Genomic DNA, 7452 nt, shown 5'->3' with positions numbered 1-7452 from the left:
CAGTGGTTCTGGTATGATGTTGAGGAATTTGTCATCACAGGAACTGTAGAGAGATGTTTTCATGGGTAAAGTACTTGCCACCTAGTGGGAGGACCCGAGCTGGAGTACCAGCACGCAGATAAAGCTGGGTGAGACATGGAGACAGAAAAATTCCTGGAAGCTAACAGGCCAGAGAGCCTGTTTTAGGAAGCAAACAAGAGCTCCTGTTTCCAACAATGCAGAAGACAAGGACTAAAAACTGGCTGAGGTTGTCCTACCTCCCCATGCTGACTATGGCCTGTGAGTACCTGTACTAGCATGCACACAGGGATTGAAATTCTTATTTCTTTTGTGTGTGCATCATGATGATGTGTGTGGACACATACTTAGCAACAGCATGTGTATGGAGATCAGAGGATAACTCTGTGGAGTCCTGTCTCTCTTTCCACCTTTATGTAGCTTCTGGGGACTGAACTCAGGTCTTCAGGCTTGTGCTCCAAGTACTTAATCTGCTGAACTTTATTAGCAGCTCCACAAGACAGATTGGCTTTGCTAGTATATTTGATCTATGCCTATAGGTTGTAAATGCCTAGTGGTACCATAAATCTCATCAGAGTGAATTTAAAACTGTATCTAGACATCAATACATGATGTATCATTACACTTGAATTTTTTCAGTTATTGGTAGTTAAGATCACATGCATTCAGTAGTATATTTTGCAACTTATGCACTTACTTATGGATCACTACTATTTTAACTCTTCATGTGTATTTTCACAGGTTTAAAATTATATTTTGGAAAATAACTTGGCTATTATATGAACCAGAATAAACTGTGACAATAAAAAAAATCGTGTTATTATAAAGAAATATCACAGGGGTGTCAGATGCATCATATTTACTTAGATATGTAAGAATTATTTATTTTTTCAGACACTGCCAAAAATTATAAATTCAAATTCTTTAGAAGAAATTCTTGCCTAGCACAGGATGTATCTCAAAGATGGATAAAAATGATATTGGAGTGAACAATATATCAACCACAGCTGGGCAAGAGAAGTGGGGGATGAGGATAAAAAGGAACAAAATATTAATGAAAATTGCCATAATGAAAACCCATTATTTGTGTACAAATTTAAAGATGACTAAATAACAATAATATATTACCAAACTTGTGGAAAATTTCTTTGAAAAATTATTTTATTATTTTTTGTATAAGCACATTTTGATTGCAGGTATGTATGTGCAACACCTCTGTACCTGGTACCCTCTGAGATAAGGAGAGGGTACAGGATGTCCTGGGCCTGGAATTACAAACAGTTGTGAGCCACTATGTGGGGTTGCTGGGGAATTGAACCCTGTTCTACATAAATAACAAATTCTATTTGTTGCTGGAGGGCTTCTCTCCAGGTTCCCCAAGCCCCGCAGTCCCACAATCCACTTATAAAATAATCACTCAGACGCTTATATCACTTACAAACTGTATGGCCGTGGCAGGCTTCTTGCTAACTGTTCTTTTATCTTACATTAACCCATTTCTATAAATCTATACCTTGCCACATGGCTGGTGGCTTACCAGAGTCTTTACATGCTGCTTGTCCTGGCGGTGGCTGCAGTGTCTCTCTCCTCAGCCTTCTGCTTCCCAGAATTCTCCTCTCTCCTTGTCCCACCTACTTCCTGCCTGGCCACCTACTTCCTGCCTGGTCACTGGCCATCAGTGTTTTATTTATATAGAATGATATCCACAGCATTTCCCCTTTTCTTTTCTTAAAAAGTAAGGTTTTAACTTTAACATGGTAAAATTACATATAACAAAACAATTATTGAGCAAGAATTACAGTTACAATATTAAAGAAGATGTCCTATCTATCTTATATTTGTGAGTTTAAGGTTTTACATCTAACTTATCTTTTATCATAACTGAGGAAGTTGCAACTATCTAGTTTTCAACCACATCAAAGACCTGAGAAGGAACATAATGGTACCTGAGAAATGGTAGATGGATGCAAGCAACTTTCGGGAATCTTGCAAAAGTAGACCAAGACAGCTGGCAGCCTAGACAGTCACCTAATGTTTCTCAGCATTGTTGGTGCATTCAAATTGGCTACAGGCCTAGAGTATCTGACAGACCATTTGTGATGTAGGATGTACACAAGGTCAACAGTTCAACTTCACATTGGGTGAGAGCAGGCTAGCTCAGTCAGTAGAGCATGAGACTCTTAATCTCAGGTTTAGGTGGAAACTCTTGCCCCATGTTGGGCGCCATTTGTAGCTAGAGTTTTCCTGCCTTGCCCACAGTCAGGACAAATTTTGTCACCTGCCAGTCCCACAGCCGCTCAGACCCAACCAAGTAAACACAGAGACTTATATTGCTTACATACTGTATGGCTGTGGCAGGCTTCTTGCTAACTGTTCTTATAGCTTAAATTAATCCATTTCCATAAATCTATGCCTTGTCACGTGGCTGGTGGCTTACCGGCGTCTTCACATGCTGCTGGTCATGGCGGCAGTTGGCAGTGTCTCCCTGCCTCAGCCTTCTGCTTCCCAGAATTCTCCTCTCTCCTTGTCCCACCTACTTCCTGCCTGGCCACTGGCCAATCAGTGTTTTATTTATTGACCAATCAGAGCAATTTGACATACAGACCATCCCACAGCATCTATTAACTGCAGAGCCAATTTTCTGCACTGTTTTATTTATTTATTTGTTTATTTAGAGAATTTCATAGGAAGTGGAAATAGTTGATAGAAGTCTTAGCATGAAAGTTCTATAAATGCCTTTGCATAATTTGTCACATTATTGGCACAGTGTATGAACTCAATGTGTTGACACCATCCTAGATCAAATATAACATCTTTGTATTATATTTCCAGGCCTCAGTGCGGGGTGAGACTCTACTAAAGCACATGTTAGAATGTGTAAGAACAGAACCTGGGATTTGGCAGACAGACTGCAGACTCCCTTGCTCCCTTCTCCAAAGTCTAACTCAGAAACTGAGAGACACATCAGATATATATATATATATATATATATATATATATATATATATATCCCTTTAATAAACACCCAGGTGTTTCTGAGGTGGTACATAGTGATGAGGAGCAGGTGCCCCTAACACAGGTCATTTTGAATCACACCTGGAGACCCACCCATAATTTGCTGAAATGAATCAACTTGTCCATGAAACCTTTGTCCTTTAAAACACACTGTTCTTTATGCTGTATTTTTTCTTCTCAAGAGAGGTTTGTGATGTGTGCTTCCTGTACTAATAAAGATATGACTCTGACTTGAATCCTCAAGGGAAACATGGGATGCAGCTGAGAAAATAAACTTAGGAACTGTGTAAAGAAGGGAATCGGGTTGAATATATGAATATGCAAATCCAGACTCAGAAGGAAGGTTAGTGATTGGCAGGGGCTGGACAAGGGAAAAGTCATCATAACTGCTAATGAGTATGGGTTTTTGGAGGGGAATGAACCTAGAATTAGACAATAACAGTGTAATGAATATAAATATACTAAGCATTTGTATATTGTAGGTGAACAGTGTGTTAGTCAATCTAGTCAACAAAGAAAAAGGGGGGCTTGAGTAGCTTCATTCTTGCTGAATGTCCATAGCCTGATTATTTATCCCTATTGTCACATAAAATGAAAAAAATTCAAATTAACTATCTGTGGTAGATTTTTTTTCTCAGTATGTGACAAAAATATTTGACAGAAGAACTGAAGGCAGGAAGAGCTTACTCTGGCTCACAGTTTGAGGTTGTAGTCCACCGTGATGCAGAAAGATAGTGACTTAAGTAGATTGGTCTGTGGCAGTGGGAGCTGAAGAGCTCAGGAGGCAGAAAGCTGGGGCAGAAACCAGAAGAAGATATAATCCTCAATTCTTGTGTCCAGCAACCCACTTCTAGCTGAACTACATGTCCCCATAGTTCCCTAATCTCCCGCAAATTTTTCCAACCACCCTCGAACTCAGCACAAGCTGGGACCAAGTGTCAAACATATGAACCTTTGAGGGGTACTTCACATTCAAAGCGTTGCAGTCCTTAAAAGGTAAATTGAACAAATAGATGACTAATGGTGAACTCACATCAAGCTCTTCCTGGGAGATGTCCATAAGCTGCAGTTGAGATGTATTGTACTAAGAGGACAATAAATTAAAGGAAGAATTTTTTTTCATGGTGTGATTTTGAAGACTTCTCAATCTTTGCTGAATCAAAACAGCAAACCTTAACCCTCTAAATAACATTGCATACACTAACCAGAAGTAAGGCATATATTCACCATGTTCATCAGCCCAACATGTATGCAAACATGATCACAGGCAAGGGATATAATCTATGAATTTCTCAAGTTCCTATATAGAAATATGGAAATAAAAAATATCAGTCATCTTTTCTGAAAACAAAAACTAAATTTATTTTCCAAAGCAATTAATATTTTCCTTGTGGGATTTCTATCTAATTCTTTTATAAGGTCATTTGTCTTCCTCTTCTGCCACAGCTCTAATCAAAAGATTCAGGAGCTGGTTGCTTTTCACATAGCATCAGAGTGAGTGACAGAATGAGCAGAAAGCAAAGAAATTCCTGGGCAAGCACTGAACAAGTCAACAGTCTTATTGTGAGGGAGCCTCACTGACAAGGAGTCTGTGCATCTTTGTCTCTGTCTCTGTTTCTCTGTCTCTCTGTCTGTCTTTCTCTCTCTCTCTCTCTCTCGTGTGTGTGTGTGTGTGTGTGTGTGTGTGTGTGTGTGTGTGTGTGTGTGTGTGTGTGTTTGGTGAGGACAGCTGGGTAGACTGGGATACATACTGTTTGAGACATGCACAGTGCCCTTGTCTAGACATAGAGGAAAACCCTAACTGTGTTCTGCTTGGGGTGGTGGCACAGTTTACTTTGCACTCCTTCACACCCAAGAGGGATGACTGGAGTTTGATGTTTTGTCATTATTAATATACATGTGTGGTCTGAGAAAGACCTTTATCTCCCAGCAGAAGGCAGCAGAGAATGAAGCTCATGTATGGTGTGTGTCAGGTCTGACATTTGTTGATGGGGATGCAAACAAGAATCAAAGTGACAGAATGAAGTTACTTGTAGAGTGTGATCTTATGTTTAAATGCAGAATTGCAAGGAATGTCTTAATATACTGTTGGTCTGGGATAATTCAGAGGCATTAGGAACAGATGATTGAACTTCATAATCCTAAGATTGATAGGCATTTGAGAAGGGGTCACCTGGCTGGACACTGTTTGACTTATGAGCTGTGTTGAGCTAGGGGTGTAGTAACTGGCCCATCACTGGTACCTAAGCTTCCTATGAAATCTCTGTCCTTTGGCAATTTCTCCTTCTTTGGGCAGAACATGTAGGACTCTGGACAGTTAGTACCATGTAACAATCACGGCCCTTTATGAGTCCCATCAGTAAAGTCTAGCCATCTTGGTGACTTTACACCTAATTTTTTTAAAAATCCATAGAAGAAATGAAATAATTTTAATAACAACTATGATGTTTCAGGAGGTGAAATGAAAATGCCATGGAGACTATTTGATAATACTTGGGATGCTTTCTAACTCTAAATCGTTGTTGCGAAATGTAGAGAATATTTTCATTGAGAATTGTTGCCTTCTCTTTCTTCTTCTCACTGCCAAGGAAATGCTTGCTGGAGTCTGCTCCTATATTTTCTTGCCAGAAGTAGTCCAGGTAGAATCAATTAAAGAGATTTGGCATTCACATGACTTGGAAAAGTGGGAAAAGTGAAGCTATTAATATCATATTATGAAATCCATATGACTTACTTCATTTTAACTGTCAATCTGATACACCATTGGACCACCTGTGAAGGGGTTCTCAACTGAGACATTGCCCAGATAAAACTGGACTGTGGGCACTGTCCTGATTGTTAATTGATGGAGGCGGGCCAGAAAACTGTGGATGGTACCACTCCCTGAGATGGTGGTCATGGGCTGCATAAGAAAACTAGCTAAGCCTTGGTCAGAAGAAGAGCCAGAAAACAGTACTCTTCCATGGCTCTGCTTCAAGTTCCTGCTTGAGTTACTACTGCGATGGCTTCCCTCAGTGATAGACTGTGACCTGGACACTGAAAGAAACTGTAGCCCCCCCCCCCCCCCCCCCGCCAAGTTCCTTTGGGTAAGAGTGTTTATCACAACAGCATAAAGGAAACTAGAGCACTGGAGCACCAAGCTATGTGGGTAACACAGGAGTTTTAGCCTCACATACTGGGTCTGTAACATTATGTCAACCATTTAGTCTCAGTCACTGAGAACTTGTGTTCTGGCCAGCTGGGCAATTTTTTTCTCACTCAGTCCTTCAAATTCAGATGAACCTATAGGGAAAGGACCCCTTAGAGTTACTTCAGGTCATCCTGAGATCACAAATGCTCTTGAGATACCAGATGTTCACCTCTATCTTTCAGAATTTATTTTAATTTCCTCAGCAAGTTCTCCTCTTTACTGTCAAGCTTCTGGCCTTAGTTATCCCTCACATAGAAACTGAAGCTATCAAAACAAACAAAGGAGTTAAAGACAAATGCTGCTATGGTTTAACATGTAGATAGCCATGCTTCATTTAATAGTCATTTACCATGAGTATGCCATTGACCATATGTGTCTTCAAAGCTGTAGTTTTGCAGTGACTTCTTAACTTTGTTGTTTTTGTATGGTTGCAACTGCCTCTATTTCTTTGACACCATAGCTAGTCAAAGGTGTATTTTGAATGTGAATAAATGATGCTTTGTTTTGAGGAGCTAAGTAATATTTAATGTTTATAAGAACACATTCCTTTTGTTAATTTACCTCATGCCTATCTTCTTTTGATTCAACTGTTCTGCTAATCCTATTGGAAGGAAATGCTTACTACTGAAGTAAAATGACTGCCCTCTGTATTGCCAACCTCCCAGGTATTGTAGGTCAGATTTCCAAACACTGCAGAAGAGTGATATCACATTTTTCAAAGTATCATTTCCCTTTGCTTTAATCTTGCATTTTTCTCTTTATCATGACTCAGAATTCAGAATCTAACATTGCTAATATTAGCAGAAGGAGCTTCCAATGAATGATTGGCCTGGGATCATAATTGAATGTTACTAATGACCCTGTAGCTGGGAAAACAGTGACATTATCGATTACCAGTCAGGCATGTCCTATTTCACCACCTTCATGATATTAGAGATCAGCAGAAAAGTGAGACAAGCTGTTAGAGGATTTGCTTCATTGAAGGCCATGGAGCTAAGAGAAATTCAAGAAGGGACTCTGTGAGACTAGGAGAAATTTTTAATGATTTGGATTGGAGACCAAATGTAGAAGCATATTCCTCTTGGCATCAGACTGAGCACTACCAGAACAAAAGGTTTACATGCTGAAAGAACAGGCTTGGCTCTATTACAGGCTTCAATTTACTGCTGGCTCTGTATGGTTAAAAACAATGCAAAATGTCTTATATTTGCATGATGTGAGAGGAAATG

This window comes from Peromyscus leucopus, chromosome 5, assembly GCF_004664715.2.
Source record: "Peromyscus leucopus breed LL Stock chromosome 5, UCI_PerLeu_2.1, whole genome shotgun sequence".
NCBI lineage: Eukaryota > Metazoa > Chordata > Mammalia > Rodentia > Cricetidae > Peromyscus > Peromyscus leucopus.
Note: the sequence above shows the minus strand (reverse complement) of the source record.